Source organism: Aythya ferina, assembly GCF_964211825.1.
Source record: "Aythya ferina genome assembly, chromosome: 12".
Lineage (NCBI taxonomy): Eukaryota > Metazoa > Chordata > Aves > Anseriformes > Anatidae > Aythya > Aythya ferina.
The window spans coordinates 10708741-10729411 of NC_140308.1; the positions used below are offsets into that span (position 1 = coordinate 10708741).

The following is a 20671-nucleotide window of genomic DNA, read 5'->3' on the forward strand; positions in this document are numbered from 1 at the left end:
AACAGGTGAGTGGGAACTCTGAAAGCAGCAGCGATTAGTGTGTCTGCAGGTCTGGTTTCTCCTTTCCCTGAAGTGAAGGTAGGCGTTAGTCTGAGGTGTGCAACATCAACATCATGCCTGATCTAAGATTTGCCAATGTTCATTTGTTGCTTTCTACTCTTTAGCAATCAAACAGAAACTTTTCAGCTGGTACCTTCTGGGTGACAAGGTTTGAGAAATAACCTTTCGGTCACTATTGCAGCATTGTGAAAATATTCTTAGGTGATAAGACAGCTGCATCCCATGAGTAGAGCTCATTATAGCAGCGCAACCTGTGTTCCCTGGTATGGTTCAGAGAGTTCGCTACCAAAAATGTACATTACTTCTCTGGGTGGTAGTGTATATACTGCAAGAGAAATGCTCCAGATGGAGCTGCTCAAACTTACATTGGCATATTTGCCTGTTCTAGAAACCTTTACACTTGGTTCTGCTTAAGCACCATTAGTGGCAAAAGCTACATTGCGGGCTGTGGCAGTGGGACTGGGTCAGTAATGGCATGTTATGATAAATCGGCTGTGTTGTATCACAAATATTGTGATTGCTCAGGAGACTGGTGACCCTCTTACTTTCTGAAGCTATATTTAAGTTTCAAAATTTGAGTTATTTGCTATATAATCCATTGTAAAAATGAGTATCATTGTAGTGATATATAACAGACAAAGGTATCTCTTCCCAGTGAAGCAGTGTTGAGTCATTATATATTACCACCAAAGGAACAAACTAAGTTTTAACAACAATAGTTGGCAGTATTTCTATTAAATGGCATTAGCCAATAATTTCTAAAAAATGCCTGTTAATTACAGCATTCAACCCTTGCAGACAGTTCTATTTTACATGAGTGCAATCCAGTTTCCAGCCATTAGCTGAAGACTGTAGCCTTTCGTCGTAGCTGAACAAGACCATATATTACCAGATTCCTTTCTGGGGTACATTTATTGTCACCATTTTGTTTTGTTTTTGTTTTTTATTATTTTTGGTTTTGATTGGTTGATTGGTTGGTTTTAATCCTGACACTGCCAAGTAACATTCAAAAGAGACAGTTTACTCACCGCTACCTCCAGGCAGCTCATCTGGCTGGTAAGCGACCTGCCGGCTCAGGTCCAGGGCAGCTGCTTAGCTCAAACACAGTGCTCTGCCGCTGCGGCTGGGCTGTCGGGGCAGCCAGCCTGGCTCCAGAGCCCAGGTGACCTGCTGTCCTCACAGCAGCCCTAACACCAGCAGCAAACTGCACGTTGCACTGTGGCAGCCAGCCTGGGATGAGGACTGCTGGTGGAGCTGGGGTGGGCTGAGGAGCAGGAGCTGCCTGCTAGCTGGGGCATCCTGCACATTCTGCCCGGGCATCTGGGCCATATTGTGTGTCCCTGGAATGCTGAACCCCCTTGGCACGTTTGGCAAGAGGGCTGGCACAGGGTGTGCTGCCATGGCCGTCTGCTGCTGACCCTCAGCTGCTCACAGGAGGTGTCTGCTGGGTTCCCAGCACATCTGGTAGTTGTCATGTCATGCCACGAAGTGTTACCTTCTAGCTACACAAGTGCATCCTAGAAGGCACAGAGAAGGAACAGATATGGATAAATCTCATAGGCAACTGTAATAGCGGCAGGAAAAAAGTGATATTTGTTTTGTACTTATCACTTCGACTAGCTGTAATTATTATTGCTATTGTTAGTGCTTCTATTTGCAATATTACCTGAGGCTGCTCAGCCAGCACTGGGCTCCATTGTATTCAGCACAAACGCATCCAGACCCCTCCAAAAAGCTTCCAGATCAGAATGCAAGTGACGTACGATGGCAGAGAGGAGGGATAAAACCAAATGGATACAATTAGCCTAGGCACAACTTAGTCATTCTCTTCTTGGTATAATTATGAAATGGACAAAGGTAGCGCCAAATAACCTCAAATGCCCTTCTGGCCATAATTAATTATATTGCATAATAATAGTGTCAGTTTAAACATTGTTTAAAACCGATGCTTTGCTCAAAATTACTGTACAGCCACACTTACATCTTGCACAACAGACTAATACATAGCAGTGTCTTGACTTCCATTTTCTATTTCATTGTGTCCTCAGTGCGTAGGAAAAGCTCTTGACCAAAGAGGAGTCAGTGGTACAGTGGTAAATAAAAGTGGGTAGATTCATCTGTCTGTGGTATAGAAGAAGCAGGTAAATACTCGAAGTGCCCAGAGTAGAAGTGGGTACAAAGGGAGTGCCCTTTGCTTGCATTTACCCTTGACTACACCACTTAGAAGAGTTGCATAATTGATACAATTGAACCACATCAGTCCTTTATTTATAGAACATAATGAAATGGTTTTCAACATCCTGGATCACGCTACATGGGTGATTGCCATATATGCATCCAAGGAGAATAAATAAAAACATTTCCCTAAGGTATTCTGTCTCTTCACCTTCTCTAGTTGCATCCAGGACTTAATTTTGAGAGATGTTCTGTAACTAGTGCAGCACGTAATCCTGTGCTGCTATTGCACACACTGTGTCCAGAGAAGAGCTGCAGTGATGCTGCCCCATAACATTGGAGGTTCACATTTCCCATGTAGTACATCAAGTGTTGTCATAAATCGGGGAAGCTTAGAGTGCACACATAGCTATACATACCACAAACTGTTTAGCACAGACCCCCACATTGTACTGAAGTTACTTCTTTTTTTCAAACTTCATTAGCTTGTATTTGACATAAATCTAGCTTGCCTAGAAAGCAGACAGACTCAAGCTCATATATATATATATATATATATAAAGCTGTGGCATATGATGGTTGCTTTCAGTGATGGAAATGGAAGTGAGTCATGAAGCAGTCCCCTGATAAACACAAATGGCATAGATAATCTGAGCCCACTGTTTGAGCCGCAGGCTCCTACACCAGCTTGTGCTTGTGATGATCGCAGAATCATAGAATCATTAAGGTTGGAAAAGACCTTCAAGATCATCTGGTCCAACCACCACCCTACTGCCAATGTCACCCACTAAACCATGTCTCTCATTACTGCACCTTGCACTGTGATCATCATAATCTAAGGACAAGTGTGGTCTACAACAGAAGCATGAGCATCAGGTAGAACTGAGAAAAGATTACTATAAAAGTTACAAAAAATAAAACACTGCCATTATTATTTTTTTTTTTCCTGTCATTGGAAAAATATGGATAATTCAGAAGTATTTCTCTGGCTGGCTGTTTTGTCCATCTTTACATGATGTTCTACTATTCCTATTGCATCATTTGAACTTGGCCTTTACTTATGATGCTACATTGTTTTATGTATACACTTTATAATTAGAACTACTAATTGCAAGCTTGCTTGTTGCCTTTAGTTGATTTTCCAGGGCATTACTTGCAAAAAGATCACAATTACTCAGTTCTTTTCAATTGCTCAGTGAGTATTTTCATACATAGAAACCAGGACTAGGTGTTAAACTTACTGTATTTCTAAGCTTTAGACTGTGCCCACCTGATGTGCAGAAATGATCTGCATCAAAAATTTAATATTTTCTGAGGTGTTTAAGTTCTCTTCTCATAAACTTTTTTTTTTTTTTTCTGAATAAAATTAAAAAACAAATCCGATCAGACATACTGAGGGAGTTCTGCACTAGCTGTTACATTAATTTTTAATTGTTTGTGTTTTGTTTGTTTTTTTTTTTTTTTTTTACATGTATAACTCTAGCCCAGACATATTGTCGTATTCTTGATACGTTTGGGAAAAACTGCACACAAAAAATATCCATATAGTTTAATCATTCTGCAAGAAAGAGCTAGTCATTTCCATATACATGCTGCAAACCTAAATACAATGGTCCCATTTTATCATTTGTTATTTCAACTTTGCTGATGATTCAGTGGTGTTATTCCAGTGCAAAACTGGAGTAACACAGCAGTGAATCAGGCTCATTGGCTCTGCATCTCTCTATCTAAAATGAGGATCCACCTACAGGTAAAATACTATCATATGGCGAGTATCTCACAGACTGCAATCTGTTCTGGCATGTCAGATCTTCATCGGAAAAGGATTGCATAGGTTCAAAATTAAAGCACATGCTGAATGCTGTTTTAGTCAATGGGAATACTCGTGAACAAGATGAGCTGGTTTTGGCTTTTCTAATGACAAATCACTCCAATGAAAAATATCAGAGCATATGGTTACTTTTTTTCTTTTTTTTAATTGCCCATGTTTTCATTACCTGTGGCTGCCACGGATGGAGATAGCAGCACCTCCACCGCTTTCCCAAGCGGGCTGCAAGTTGTAGGGCCAGCTCCCTGCTGGGGACGGGGCATGCAGGCCAGAGGAGTTGCTGGGTGTGCAGTGAGCTCGGTGACGTGCTGACAGCAAGACGCAGTGACTCTCTCCTGTCACCACACTCTGATGCTGGTGACAGCTCCAAGGAGACACCTCCAAGTGTGTTCTTGCAGCAGTGGGAGTTACATCAGACACTACAGCTATTTTATTGGCAGCCACGAGCTCAGCTTCACCGCATTTTGGTAAAACCTCAATGGCAAATAATGCTAGAAAGTGCATATAAGTGAAATCAGCATATTTTTTCAGTATGAGTATTTCATGATTTATTAAACAGTCTCTACTCAAACTGCCAAATAACTTCCCCCTTCCCTTCTGTCATTCCAAGTTTGTTCCTTTCCAAAGGCAGTCTTAAAGGGCATCCCACAGAAATCTGCATTCAGTCATGCCTGCAGATGTAGCTCTCTCCCACTTGCACAAACACACATTTAGCTCTCGTGCACCTTGTGCTTGAGCTGATTAATAAATAGATCCCAGGTATATGATGGTCCTGATACGCTTGGCAGGAAACAGCCAAATGCCTGTTGGGTTGAGCAACAGCCATCAGAGGACCTGAGCAATTACCTGAGTGTATTGATCTGTTTGCAGGTGGGAGGAATTACCAAGGTGAGCTGCCTGTGGCACACTGAGGGGCTAGGAGAAGGGCTCTACTGTGCACCCAAGGATTGCTCTGGGAACACAACCGGAAAAGCTCTTTTGTTTCCACCACATGGCAACAGCATCACCTTGGGTAGTTGCTGCAAGCACCCTGCGAGGCCTTGGACCCATGGCTTTGCCCAGCATGGCTCAGATCTCCACACCTGACCTGCTCACGGCACGAGTGGTGTCGTGTCACACACGCTGGAGTCTTCAGGGTGACATCAACACTAAGACATCACCGCTGGGCTTTGCTGGATTAGCACAAGCTTTTTCACCCCGTTAAAGGCTTTGTCTTTTGGTCTTCAACCTGTAATCAACCCAGGTGTTAGCAGGTGAAAGTTGGCACTGTCTGCTGGCATTCAGCTGGAAGGAGCTGATGGCATCAGGGTGCAGTGACAACTGGGTGACACCATAAAAAGAGCGGCAAGTTGTTGGCAATCCCAGCAGAGAGGGAAGGGGGGGCCATGACCTGCCACTCCCCTGCTGAAGGCACAGCCTTGGTGGCAAGGTTTGGCTGCAGCAGATGGGAGATAAGCAGTGTGTGTAATTGCAGTGCACAGCTTTCAGGAGCAGAGTGAAGGCTTCACTCTGCAGTGACACCCAGCCTCTACCAGCACAGATCAGTTGTCGTTGTCAAAAAGACTTCAGGTGAACCCAGGAAAAGTGAAACATTGTGAGAAAAAATGAAGGATGAACAAGAAAGACAGAACCTTACACTAACACTAATATGAACACTGCTCTATTAAGAATTGTCAGCCTAGTTTTTATCTTGTAGCAGAGAGATTGTTTTTGAGAACATATGCAGAGTGAAATGAATTCATAAACCTCTGTACCAGGTGCAATCATTAGTCAGTAAATGAATTACACATAATTATCTGCTTTGTATTTAATTCACTTGGCTTCCAGTTTCTTACTCTTCATACAGTGAAACTCTCTATCTCTCTCACACAAACACACTCTCCATGGGCAAGGAGGTTTTGGAGGGCTGCCATCATCCTGACTCATGAATCAGACTCCATGATTTGAATGATACTTATCTAAGCCTGCAAACAAAGAAGATGGCTATGTGTCCAATGAGAGAATAATTATTGTTATTATGTTTATAGAGCAACAAAGTCGGGAGTTAGGACCCCGGGGGAAAGGCGGCAGGAAGGGCGAGCTGGGCAGAAGCAGGAGGCTGTAGGCAGTGTTTCAGTGCAGGCATGTGCCAGGGCCCTTGCAGGGTTCCCTGCCTGTGAGTCACCTCTGCCAGGAATCGCCCAGCGGCCAAGGCGGGTGGCGAGGTGATGCCTGCCTCAGCAGGGACGCTCGCTGGGAGCCGTAGGACCACCTCGCCGAGACACCAGGACAACGCAGGGCCTGCGAGGGCTTTACCAGTGGCTGGAAGAGTTGGGGGTGGCTCAGAGCATCCTAGCCAGCTCTGCCACTGCAAGGCTGAGGACTGAGGATGGGGATGTGCCGGTCTGCGGTAAGTCAACCCCGGCCATGCGGGGTAGCAAAGCTGAGCAGCAGCCTCCTACTTGCAGTAAATGTTGTGTATTGTTTTCTTTGCAGAAGCCATCTGTACACTTATATCCACAACTACTTTATTTTAACTTAACTAGAAAGAAAGGGAAAAAAATCCATAAGGGAAAAAGCCTCCTTTGCATGTAACACAGCTGCTACCACAGCAGGTTGCTTAGAAATAGAAATGTCTCTTGGCATGGCATTTGGGCTCACCTTGCTCCTTGACCTCAGTGCACCGTTGGGCAGAGGAGCTCTGCTCCACCGCCTGGGAGAGCTCTGGACACCGTGACAGTGGCAGTTCCTTGCGTGACCCAGGCTTGCTGCTGCCAGGTCAGTGCTCAGTGTGCTTACAGAGGGCAGTGACAGAGGAGACTTTACCTGTCAGGGCAATCTGTAGTAGGCAGTGAGCTTGGGAGAACCAGCAATTTGAACACCATATTTCTAAAATGCACCTGCCACTCTAAATCCTCATCCTGCCTGGGACCTGTTAGAGCCTTCTGAATTTAGAGGGCACCCCATGCCACACCAGGAAGGGGACCTCAGGTGACTGATGTGTGGCTGTCTCCAAGGCACACACCTGCGCAAGGCTCAGGCAGGTTTCTTGCTGGGCTCCTGGAGACAGGCCAGGTCTCACCTGTGTTCACAGCCGACTCATGCTGCATCTGTACAGCACAACAACAACTGGTAGCTTTCCTTCATCTTGGCACCACCAAGCAACAGCCCTGGTCATCACAGCCACTGCTCTGTCTGGAGATCTCAGAGAAGAATGCCAGCCTCTGGAAATGGTTTGGTTCGTGGTTCAAGGACACAGCCAACCAATGTAAAGGCAAACAGCACTCCTGTTGAGAGAATCAGAGCAAGCGTTAACAACACACAGCCAGGGAGGCAGCAGGACAAACAGTTGAAATTACCTGTCAATAACAATGAATTTAGAAGAAATCCTACATGAGGAATAAACCATCCTGGTATTGGTCTACCAAGATAAGTGTGAAACACTTCCAAATTTAGCCTTTGTTATTGGAAGGGTGGCAAAACCAATAGCCTGCATAATAATCAATGCTTCAAAAATACCACTAAAAATAGAAAATAAATTGATGTTACTTCCAGTCAGCCCACTTTTAGAAACAAGTTTTATCTTGCTAGATGTTTTAACTGATGAATAAATACATGTTAATATCCCAGGAAGAAACATGGAAAGGCTTTGACTAAGGAATTATTGCCAATGGAATGATATGAAATGATACTTTGGATCACAAAGCATTCCTTTGGGGATGTGTATTGCAAGTGCTGGCTTTTATAAACTGTAGTAAATCTTCCTTACTTAATTCCCTCTTCAGAGTAACTTACATTTTCTGGAGAAGGTTGATAGAAAACATCTATGTGCCAACATTAACAGCCCAGAGAAAAAAAAAAAAAAAAATCTTTTGCATGAGAGCAATCAAAAATATTGCTGAGACAATACTGGCCACAACAGGAGAAAATGTGTTTTTACAGGCTTTTGGTAAAGTCTGGGAGTCCTGGACCAGGGCTGTCCTGATCCCACAAAACTGGTGCATAGCCTTGAGAAAGCCAGCCCAGCTCTCGGCGCTGCAGTCTGCCTCGCTGCAGCAGCGATGTGGCACTGTCTGCCTCCCTGGTGGCCTGAGAGAACAAGAGGACATCGCACTGGTTACCCAGACTCATGGCACTTTTGGGGCTGTATTTACCACTGAGGACTGCTGATTCTCTTGAAGATCATTTTTTAGAATGGAAGAGGACCTCCTGGAGGGACAGTCCTCTCACCCTCCAAATAAACAATCAGTTGGCCTAATAAAAATATTACTGGTCCCCACATGTTTGGTCTACAAGGCATTTTTAAGATCCTTGGATGGAGGAGATGAACAAAACAGTATATCAGGTGGGTAGAGAAATAGCTGAGCACAAGACTTCTTAAATAATATTGCATGCTGAGCAGTTTCTGCATCTCCCGCTCCCCCTTCAGTAATCCATATAGGCTTTATTATTAGAGGGAGAAAAGACAGTGCCCACACTCACACGACAAGGGCTCTGCTGTTTACAGTCCCAGAGAAATAATGCCACGAACTATGGGACCAACGAGAATGCCATAAATATTTCTCTCTGAGCTGGCTGACAGAAAACAGTCAGAAGTACAGAGCTATAAATTGCTGCTTCATTATAAATCACTGCATTTGGCACACCTGTTCCAGCACACCTTGGGGCTGTTGCTGGACATAACGTGCCTTTATTTATTTATTTATTTTAATGTTGCAACACAGATGGCAGCTGGCTTTGTACATGTGAGCATGGTCATATTGTCACATGCACCACAAGACCACAGAGCAGTCATACTCTTCACTGTCAAACCCAAGGAGGTTTCTGAAAAATGTGGTTCTGCAGTTGCCTGGTCTGACTGAGCACACATGGCAAGGCTCAGGCGCTGCATAACACGGCTGTGCAGCCGGCACCCGTCCAAACATCGCAGAGCGTGGGCAAAGCAAGTTCAGGGCTGTCTGCACCTGTCTGGAGAGATGTATTTTTTCAGCACAGTATGTGGACTTAGAACCAGGTCCTTTTCCAGTGTGAAGTCCATCACAAGGCAGTGATCTTGGCACAAGATCAGTAAGGAAAAAATTTTTTTCATATTTTGAGAGAGGAATTTTTCACAATTTACAAAAGGTTTGATGTTAACAAAGTTATAAATTGAAGTCAGTGACACAGGAGTGCAGGTTCAGCAGGAGAGTTTTGAGATAAGACTTACAGTCGCTGGACTTTTTGAGTTACACCAGTGAAGCTAGACTAGTATTTTATGGGATGATTAATAGTCTGTGCTTGCTGGGCTTTTACTAGTTTTTGGTAAAGATACTCAAGCAATATAGAATAGGAATATTGTTTACCAGCCCTGGGAAGACGTAACATGGCCCCTGCTGGGCCATGTTCTTCTGCGCTTTGGACGGCTCAGAAGGGGACAGGGAGAAGGAGGAGAAAGAACCACATCCTCCTCTAGATCACAAATCATGTTTGTTTGTACCTGAAGGACCATAAATTGATCTGTTTGCAGAGTACTGGCATGTAGCCTGGGAACTTCCATTAAAAGATGTAGCTCTACTGCACTGCACCTCTCAGTGTCATAAGTGGCATCTTCAGCATGCAAAGAAAAGCTTTAAGACCATGCCTGTGGTAAAGAGAAAACACCCTGATGGATCTGACAGCAGAGTTCACCAGTGCTTTCCCATGGGACACCGAGGTATTTTCTCCCTTGACAATGCAGCACGCTCTGGCTCGCAGCTTTTATTATTGCATTGTGTCCTGTTGCACCAGCCTTGCTATGGCATGAATGTATGAATTTGTATTTTGGGGATGTGATCTAGCACTGACCTACTGTGGTTCTTCACACACACGTAAAGAATCCTCTGGAGCCAGGGAGAATTTGGCTCTCCAAGCTAATGGCAGGACAGGTCATGTCCTTTATGTCCCGGGCACAGGAGATCTGCCTGCATGCCCACAGTCCCAGACCTTCCCAGCCTCATTCTGTCTGCTGCGATGGAGGAGTCATAACCTGGGCTCCCACAAGCAGCTTTGTGGTGTGACCGGGCTCTGTGAGGCCATGGCAATGAGTCCTCCAGCACAGCTAATGGGCACGGCTGTGAAATACAACCTTTTCTGAAGAACCCACTCCTGCCCATGCTTTCTGCCACCCCGTGCCAAAGTAATGAACTAACCTCATTTACAATTGTTTTGCTTGACATATGGGTCCCAGATAGTGAGAAAGAGCTAAAAGAAGGCCGGTTTAACTCAATATGGGGAAGTCCCTACTGCACTGGGTGTGGGTATATACTGGTGAGCTTGACTCTACAAGAGGGAAAAGGACAAAGGGACAGCCAAAGAGAGGAGAAAAGCTGAGCTGGGAGGGAGGGGCAGAGGAAGATTTTGTGTGCGCCTGGGAAGGAAACAATGGGACAAGGGGAAGGAATTAAAAGAACCACATCCTTCTCTGCATCACACCCCTGCAGTTTAAGTTACTCCCTCATGCTGGACCAACCCGTAGCGCCTAACATTGCTCCCCTGTGACTGCTGTGGTGAAGCTCTGTCCCAACAGATGTGTCTTGACCAGGCACCATGAGGCCAGCAATGCTCTTAGCATGGCAGATAAAACTTCCCTCCTTTATGATGACATTTTGACATGTCCCACTACTCTCTCTAGCCTATCCCAAGTCCCTGCACCTAAGCTCAAGTGCCACAATTTGGAACATAAGCCAAAACACGTTCCTTCCTCCCCTCCATCTCTGACCAAGCCAACCCTGAGCCCAGCTCCCTCCAAAGCTCTCTGCAGAGCTTCCAGTCAGGACATCTTTACAACCCACCCACCCCACTTCCCTGCAACTCCTCCTGGGGAAAAGGTCTGTGAGGAAGGGAAAAATGCAGGACAGAATTTCCTTGCACCTTCTTGTGCCTATTGTCCTCTCCTCTCAGCTCAACTCCCCACTAATGGATGGCTAATTAATGCCAATATTGATGTCTTTTTCCATTATTCCAATATTCCATAATGTACTCATACCATTCATAATATTCACCCTTCTGCACTCTTTGAAGATTCAAAGCATTTGCAACCATTTAGTGCTTATTTTTCCGCAAGGCAGTGCAAGATAAGTGGGGTTGTCAGCACTAGCAGCCCCCCCTAGCAGGTGGACCAGTCAGTACAGAGGGATACGGATTACCAGTAGCACCCTCAGCATTTGCTGTCCAGTATGAGGTCTTCTGTTCCAAGCAACAGAACAGAAATAGGTCTCCTCAATTTACCATTCCCTTCAATTAACAAATGTCTGAAAGTGCCCAGCACTGAGTCAACTTAGAATGGTTTGGGCTGGAAGGGACTTTTAAAGCTCATCTTGTCCAACCCCCCTGCCATGGGCAGGGACACCAGACCAGGTTGCTCAAAGCCCCACACTTAAATGTAGATATGTAATGTATATATATCTATATGCAATAATATATATTATATACATATACATCTCCATGTGAGACAATCAGGTTTGATTTTGCTTCAATAAACCTTTGAATCTTGTTGAAGTATCTGTTAGAACATCTGAGGTTTCTTTTTTGGTGAGGGAACTACAAATGTCCAACTTCCCTGTCTCCAGAGACTGCAGAGGAACTTAACCCTCTCTCAGAGCACCCATGACCGGGAGCGCTGGATTGGCATTCACTTAGGAGAAGCGTAAATCAATCTGAACACCACCATCCTCTCAGCTCTTAAACTCCTATGGCTCTGAAGTCACACCTTAATAAATAGCACTACTACTTGGAGAGCTTCTGTTGCTGAGAACAAGGCCAGTACGAGGGGACAGGTTACACACTTGGAAGCGTACAGAGTCCTTCAGGATTTATTTGTTCACTCCAGAGAGAAAGTGAGTCATGAGAAACCTTAAGGTGGAGCACTCAAAACAAGGAGTGTATAAATGATTAGCAAGGGAAGGTCAGCACTAGTCCTTCAAGTCTGAGCATGCCCCATTGTCGATGGTACATAAATAATACCAGCTGGATGCTTGTGGTTGTAGGAGAACAGCTATCACACTTCTAGTTTCTTACACGTCTCTGACTCATATAATACAATCAATGAGGCTGATCTCGGTTTTCTTATAAAAAGATAGTTAAAGTTACAAGAATAAAGTGGTTGATAAATGGAACTCAATCAATAGACCCACTTTCAAGACAGAAATGCAGCTTGACAAAAGCCAACTTTATTTTTTAAAAAACAAACAAACTTTTTACTAGATGAAGATTGAAAGAGGGATGAGAAATGAACCTGAATTCCACTTGCCATCATGCAGCAGTGCCATAAATCATCCTGTCTGATAAAATCCGATTGCAGAATCTGTATTAACACACTGATGCAAATGAATGAAAAAACACTGCATGTTTTCTTCACAGGTTGAATTTAGTGTATTTGCAGAGAACAAAAAAATCAGTGAGCAGGAACAATTGGTGATTCACTCAGAGATATCCGACAAGATCATTGGGATCTTTTTTTATTTTTTTCCTAAGACACAGTTCTATAATATAGATTTTACAGAAAATGCTCTGGGTAATATGTAAGTATGTTAAATACATTATCTCTAGATCCACTGATACTTCTGATATTGCATGATATGGCATCTAACTACTGAGTACAGCTGTTGAAAGGCTGTAGGTTCTGCTATTTTCACCAGTAGCAACTGTACTTTACTACAGGGGAATCCAAGCCACTTTTGTACTTTATTATCCAGCTGTGACTGCGCTCAGACATTTCTGACACAAAATCTCTCATGAAGGTACTGAGCACCTTTTCCAGGTGTACTAAGCTTTTCTTCAGATACTCTTTACTAAATTATTTCTTGAGGATTTAAGTTGGACAGGTGAACTGCAACACAGAGACTGGCCAAGTCCTGAATGGTGCAGAGAGCAGAAGCTTCTGTGGAGTGTGAAGGTATATAATCACATACCTTTATCTGGTCTTACATTAATACACACTTAAGTCATTTCACAGACATCTGTATCAGGTGTACAGCATCAGGTGAAAAAGCAATATTTTTCAGCCTATTTCTGTTTAGAAATTCAAAAGCACAATCCTACCACAACCCAGCAGTTAGAAGCAATGTCAGGAAAAGTTATATATTTACATACCACAGACAAGATGGTCATGAGTCTGCCCTTTCTCAGGGAGCTTCTCTTGCGCATTTTCTTTCATGCAGTCACTCAAAGACACTTTGAGCCCTATATCCAAGTAGGTCTCTGGCTGAAATAAAAAGAAGTCACATCTGAAACTGATGTGGCAAAGAGAAAAGAGACCACAGAGATGCTAAATGTATTCATCAAACTGTGGGGAATGAGTTGGATGGGGCACCCTGCACTGCTGGATGGAGAGGACCAGTTAGAACAGGGTTGTGAGGAGCACAGAAGTGTGGTTCAGTGGCTCCTGTCCCAGCTGGAATAGGACAGGTGACAACCAGATGAAGCCCATACAAAACCTGAATGTTTTCTGGTGCTACCTGCCCCCCCTTGCTCTCAGGCAGTGAGTGGCAGGAAGGTGACACTCCTGTCCTCTGCCTCTTGAGGCAGGAGGCAAGAAGGACATACGTAGTTCCTGGGTGTTCGGGTAAGGAGAATATTTGGGCTTGTTGTCATATGTGCATGCTTTCCAGTCTCAGTGCTATCTCCCTTACCAACATTACCTTTGCAGTCACCACTTTCTGACTCGGGTAATTCCCAGCTCTTCTGGGGATACTCTAGTGCTGGTGATTTACTGAACTACAGAATTAAAATGTGATTTTGAATTTTAATGAGGTTTAGCATTGTTCAGAACTGTACAAAGTTCAGTTAAGTCAATTTGCATTTTTTTCTGTCTATATACATCTATAGCTATGTGTATCTTGTCTAATAATGCATTTGTGGATGTGGCCCATACATTGCCTTAATTTGAGAATCTTAAAACCCTTCTCAAATATTAACTATGGAATATAGAAACTTTATTCTGAACTGTTCTTAATCCTCAGGAGAGCTAACATGCAGGGAAGACATACCGTCTTCTGCACAGAAGGTATATTGGGTAGGGACCCCAAAAATTCTGACATTGAACTGGCCAAGGAAAGAGATGGGTCTCTTGCTTTGGTAACTGAATGTCAACTCCTTGTTTGTCAGACAAGTTAAAATAACACTTGATCATGTCTGGTTTGCAGATTTATTTATCCTTTTGCTTTCTGATCAACAAAATAATAGAAAAAAATATTAAAAAAAAAATCATAAAAAGCTGTGTGCAAAATGCCAATCATTATACAAACAATAACGGGTGAAATTGTGAGATAGGATTTGCAATGTCTGCATACGTGGCAGAAGGAAGCTGTACCACTGGATGGCTGCAATATCATCTTCAAGTTGTAAGACCCCTTTCTAAGCCATTACAACAAAAGTTATATTCTGAGTTTGTCCTATCTTTATCCGCCTTCTGCAATCATGTGGATATTCCCTTGTGCAGCAATACAGTTAGGGAAATGAGCTAAAACCTAATTGCTTTATTTAGATAGTTGAACCTCTGAAATGCATAAACCCTAACTGGTCTTGTAAGTGCTGCATGTGGACTAGGCTCACATACGTGCATTGCATTTTTGCCTAGAATTGTGTTGTTCTTATGCATTTCTATGGGCACAGTGAGTGCTGATATGGGCATGCAGTTTACTTATGCAGAACTAAAGTAATGACGTGTGGTCTCTTGTCTTTTCTTCTTTGGGAGGTGCTGCAGATGGCTCCTGTTTTCAAAGCAATTGTTAGTGAAATTATGTCTGCATCCTTTGGTATGAAACAAAAGAATGAGACGACAAAATATGAGTTACAAACTAACAAAACAGAGGTTTGGCAGTCGCTTTAGATCACAGGAAAATGTCTCAATCCACATACATTTACATGAATAAATAACCAAATTAACTACATAAGCGGTGCTATGATTCTTTGTCAGTGTGATCCTCTGGATTATGCAAAGTGTACGAATGTATGACAGCAGACAAGCATTGCAGAGAGGAGACAGGTAACTCACATTTCCTTGCAATGAACTATACTGAAAAAGGATGTTTAAGCCTGTAAGCTCAGAATTGCTGTGCCATCATCACACAAGCACATTACTGAGACATGGCTGACTGGAAGCACAAACTTATTCTCACAGAAATCCATAACAAAAACCATGTATTTATTCCTTTTAAAAGACATGAGGAATAACCCCCAAAGCTGACCAAGCTATTTCCTTCTGTCCCCTTTGTTATTTTCTAGTATCTCTGGGCCTGAGTCAAAACCACAGCTGTCCACCCAAGCTTTCCCACTGATTTCTGTGGGGCTTGGAAGGGGCCTGAGTGTTATCTGGCTTTGGTGCTGACCTTAGCTTGTCATCTCATCTCCCAGGCTCCCAGGAAGACAGAAGAGCAGACCCCAAACAATGTGAGGGAAGACGTTGGGTAAAGTCTGCCTGGCACAGGTTTCAGTAATTGCCTTGAGATATAACTGATGGCGAGGCATGGCTTCAAAATCCAAATGAAGGAGTTATGTCTCAGCATGATATCCCATGTGTCTGAAGAGCACCAAGCTCACTGGAGAGCAACAAGCTCACTACAGGGTGCTCCCATTATAGGGCACCCCCAAACCTCTGCATTGTAGAAGGAATAAAAACTGAAGGCTTTGGGCAGTTTCAATGATTTACTAATAATAAAAAATAGAATTGTGACTGAATTTGATGCTTGCCTACAGTTCTTGTCCTCTCAATTTTGCCAACATACATTACTGTTCCATTTTTTTCTAGGAAAATAGGGACATACCTGGAAGCTGTAGCTTTCTGCTAGGACCTGCAGCCGTTTGAGCAGCCGTCTACAAATGACTCAGGCATAAATCTTCTGTCATCCAGAATGGCACGGAGAGCATCGCTATCATTCCCAGGCTTGCTAGCAGAACGTCTAAAAACTAATGCCATGTGTTCATGTCCTGGCTCAGGACACATCCTTTAACCAGTGCTCTTTGTGGACCAATAACCTTCTGTTCTGTCACCCATGTTCCCTCCTAGCCTGTACAAAATATGTAAAGCACAAGAGAGAAAAAGTCAATGAATGCTCCATTTACTCAGTAAGGGCTTGCACATGAGATGGAATAACACGTGGCACCCACCCAGGAGTACATCAAAACATAGCTCTGCTTAAACATGGTGGGTTTTGACTGAAGAAGTAAAATCAGGAACTAGTTAAAATTAGAGAAATAAGGTAGAGTTTAATAACCACAATAGACAGCTTCTGACCATGCAGTAGTGCAGAGGTTTACATAAACCCAGAAACTTTGCAGAAGCTGGCAAAGTGGCTGGCAAAAAAACATGCAGGACACATCCAGTGCTATTTTCTAAGGTAGGCAAGTGGGAGGGATGTTCGCTTCAGTAGGAAAATAGAAGTACTCCTTTATTCACTCCTTTACTCACACCTAGGGAGAAAATATCTACTGTTGACAATAACCCCAGCACACACAAGAAGCCTCCTCTCTGCCAGAACATGCAAGCCTACAGACATGAAGTAGGGTGCTCCCATAATAGGACACCCTCAGACCTCTGTATTTTATGAGGATCAACCACCCACTTTGTAGACAAGCTCTGCGTTCAGGATATCTCTGCTGTTCCTGAAGATCTGTAGCTGCTTCTGGGAAAGAGTAGAATTTCAAAAAATCATCTTTTAGGCTAGTGAATTATTATAGGTGATAATTTCCATCATTCTTTTTGAACGGATGGTTCAGTGGCCCTTTAAGAATTTGAGTATATCTTGTTTTTGCTGTTTGGACTAGACAGACTGCAACCATGGATTTGAAAAATAAATAACTTGTTAATACCCTGCTGGTTTTAAAAAAGAAATTTTGGCATATGCATCTTCCCTTTGGGATTTTGACTTCTAAGATCTGAAACCCAAGTAGCAGGGGAGCCATCATTTGGCAGTAAGACAAAGTGTGGTACCGTGACATTTTCTGTTCAAGCAAATCCTTGCAAATGCACATTTTTTCTGAAGCGCAGGTAAAGGTTTAACAAAACTGTAGCTGGATGGACTAAGACTCTGAGAAATAAAGCCACTGGAAAGTGTGGCTCCATGAGTGAAATACCATTGCCGAAGAGAACCTGAGCATCACCACAGGCCAGGATTATGAACCTGAGGGCTCAGCTCCCTGTTGTAACGGCAGTATAAATGTACTGGATGAGTTTTCAATTTAAAGAGCAATAAACCTTTTGCCAGTCAACCCCAAAATATACCTAACCACTGACTCCTTACCCCTGCATATTGATGACTAATCTGTCGTGCTTCTTATCCTCATCGTGTTCCTGTTTTCTCTGTTTTCTCTCTTGTTTTGTAAGCTCAGACCTGCTAAACAGTGCTATAGGACTTTTCCTCTCCAGTCTTGGTGCCATTTTGTACTACAGCACTCTAGTGCCACTTCATACTGTGACGAGAAATAACGCATCGACTGCAATGTATATTGCTTGTGTTCTTCTTCACTGCAACAATGAGTCATTATTCAGAGTATGTTTATGTAATATCATAAATACCAATCTCTGGTATTTATGCAGCATAGTATTTACTTGGGCAAGTTGCCACATGCACTAAAGAAGTAAACAAAGAGCCATTCTTTGGAGGGTTAAAAAAGTCTTAAAATGAATCCAATTTTCCTTCATAAGGCACTCCTTGTTATTTTACCTAAAGTGGCTCTTTAAGATATACAGTATGATAAAACACACAATTCCTGGGAGACGTAATTATGGTTCCTAAGAGACTGGTGAATAAACAATCAGGAAAAGAGTGTTTGTTTTCCCTAGGTTTTTCTTAACTATTAATGGAAGGCATTAAAAAAATGGGGAGGAATGTGTCGGGTCGATAAATGGTAAGAAAAGTCGAGGAGCACACTTCACTGAACACACAGGGTTTCTGCCTTAAAAGCAGTACTATTTTATTGGATTGCAAATAATCCTATTTTGCAAATGTATTTGCGGTGGGTGTAAATACCACAGTGGACTCTTTGTTTGTTATATTTAATGTACTGCATACATCAATGGCATGGTGCATGTTCTAAAGTAAAGAGCTTGCCTTGTCTCACATTACCTTTAAGCATTAACACAAACAACTTCCTTCAAATCAAGGCGACAAAATCTTCTGCATTGAACGAAATGTTCTATCTGACACAAATTCCTCAGGAGTGGCGGGGGGGCCCGCCTGGTGCAGCGCTGAGCCATTGCAAACACCTTCCTAGCATATCAGGGACACTGCAGCCAACCCTATGTATACGTGGCCACTGGAAACCTACAAGATGGCTGAGGCAAAGCTGAATCAACAGCTGAAGAAAACCTTTTTGCAACCTGCACGTATCAGGATGTAACTGAATAGGGGACAGTGTTTAATAGTATTGGTACCCATAACGTCATCCAGTGGTCTCTCACCTAAAAACAGAAGATCCCAAAGTCACTGACCACTTCTCTACATCAGTTCCCTGTCCTGTAAATTAGACTGATGAAACCAAGTTATTGTATTAGATGGTGTGAATTTTTAATTTGCTGTCATCTATAATATCTGAGCAAGTGACGGACTTCAGAGTACCCTCGTAGAAGCACAACTTCACACCACAGGGCCCGAACAGGACCAGCACCTGCCACTGCGGGTTTTTACCCTCGTGAATATAACCATCAGATCTGATTAGTTTAGCAGAGACACATGGAGACTTCACATTTCTCCCGTGGCAAGTAGGTGTCAGAGCAATAGATCACACTGCTATAGTTAATATTCATTTATGATCCACTCACTTCCTTTTTTAAAAAATACAGAAAATTCATGGTAAGGTCTTTTATTCCAGAAGATCTGAAGTAAATGTTGATGCCATTAGCAGGCTGGGGAGCACACAGCTCATGAGCTATGAGTTACTGCCTAAGTGATGGGAGATAAAATTTTGTCTCTTTTTCTCTATCCTTCGTTCACAGATTTGCAAAAATGGTTACAAGAGAAATGTATGCACAGGATGAATCTGGTCAAGCTAGTACTTGTTCTTGTCTTAAGGATTTATTAGAGAAGTGAATAAACATACTTGTTGTGGTAATTAACCCCATGTAAATCACAAATCCTGCCTTTATAGGGTTTTGTTTGTGCTGCTGTCATTAAGAGCTATTCAGTGTTTCCAAACTGAAGGCAGGCCCGAGGTAAAATCCCGTCAAGCAAAGGGGGAAGACACGCAAAATGAGGGATAAAGGAGCCCCTGGCAGGGGGACCCCATCAGGAAGCCATCCCCCTTGTCACTGGATCACTTCCTTGAGGGTCCAGAAAATGAATACAACAGCAATAACAACCATCAAGTCTGAGCATCTTCGGGCAGTCTCGGCTTGGTAACTACACTCTTGTCATCTAAAAAAAATAAAATAGATTTACCTCCAGCCTCTCAATCCCCAGGCCCTGTTCGTGTGAGGCCCATTTCCCTTAGCCAGACAAACAGAGTTCAGGGTCTGGCCAGCCCAGAGCTGCCCCAGTGTGTGTGGCACGTGTGTGGCTCAGGATACCACAAGCTGATGAAGAACAAACTGCTCATGCAGTGCTGGGCTAGCTACTCCTCAGCCTCTGGATGGTCCCTTCCAGAGTCTGTAGGAATCTTTTCATTGATTTCAACAGGCATTGGGTCAGGTTTAATACTCCAAGACAAGACACCTGAACAGATGCAGAGTGGTAGTGTTATCTGATCTCCTCCTTTGGTTTGCTGGGCTGATCCTGAGTTGTTTCTTCCAGCAGTTAACACCACGAGTAAAGGAAGCCCCTCTCTAGTAGGAAACGCCTTCCTTCCTGTAACAATACCCCCAAATGAAATAGCAGCAGTGCGATGCCTTTGAAGAAAATCTGAACCAATGCTGTAATGCTGAGTGGATACTTCAGTTCAGCAGGTTGCTAGACCTCTTGCTGACATCTGCTCTATCGAGCATGCAGATGATTAAGGTTCGGTAAGAGCAACAAGGAATGAGATGTTTCTGTACACACACTTCTGATCACTTCGGTAAGGAGTGGTCGATCAAAGATGCCTTTCAGTTCAGGCCACTTCTTTCTAGAGGAAGTTTAATCAGTGAATAATCTGGAGCCACCCAGTTAGGAGCCTGCTGGAGAACTGGAAATATAGTTGGCTTTTCATAGGTCAATACTGCTTGTGAGACAACTACACTTTTCCTCTTGTGCTATGAACCCATCTTGTCTTCTGGCTACACTGGTGAAAAAATGATCACCCAACAAAGACAGCACAACACAGCAAAATTGAAAACACATTTAGCAATTTGCATACCTTGCATGCCATAGAACACCCCCAAATCCTGGTGGAAATGTGCATAATGTGCCAGACATCTTGAACCCAGGAACTCCCCTCCCCATAATCCCTCGGGACCGAAAAGTTTCTGATTGTACTCCAGCTTCCCCATAAAAGCTTCATTGTTACTGCAGCCCAGCCTTTACCAGGAGTCATGGCATTGGGCCACAGCCTCCAGGGACACTCTCAAGCTGCACAAAACAAGTTTTTCCAAACAGTTTAAGTATTTCCCAGCCCAGACTCTCACATTCTAGTTGTTTGTGCAGGGACAGTAACCCACCAAGCCCTGCCTAAAATACTGGTTGTTTAAACTCCACAGAGACA

At 43.4% G+C, this 20671-nt stretch overlaps 2 long non-coding RNA genes across 4 annotated transcripts in view; one reads left to right on the forward strand and one right to left on the reverse strand.

Moving 5' to 3' along the window:
• Positions 1-5847, forward strand: part of LOC311443552 — a 52981-nt gene extending 47134 nt beyond the window's left edge. For all 3 annotated transcript variants that reach the window (XR_014697325.1, XR_014697326.1, XR_014697327.1), the window contains one exon: positions 4934-5847. This is a non-coding gene — a long non-coding RNA (uncharacterized lncRNA). The remainder of the gene's footprint in view (positions 1-4933) is intronic.
• LOC311443553 lies at positions 954-20388 on the reverse strand. Its single transcript, XR_014697328.1, has 6 exons — positions 20327-20388; positions 15823-16065; positions 13151-13262; positions 6704-7329; positions 1727-1795; positions 954-1577 (listed from the first exon to the last, which is right to left on the reverse strand). It is a non-coding gene; the product is annotated as an uncharacterized lncRNA (long non-coding RNA).
• Positions 20389-20671: the final 283 nt, after the last annotated feature.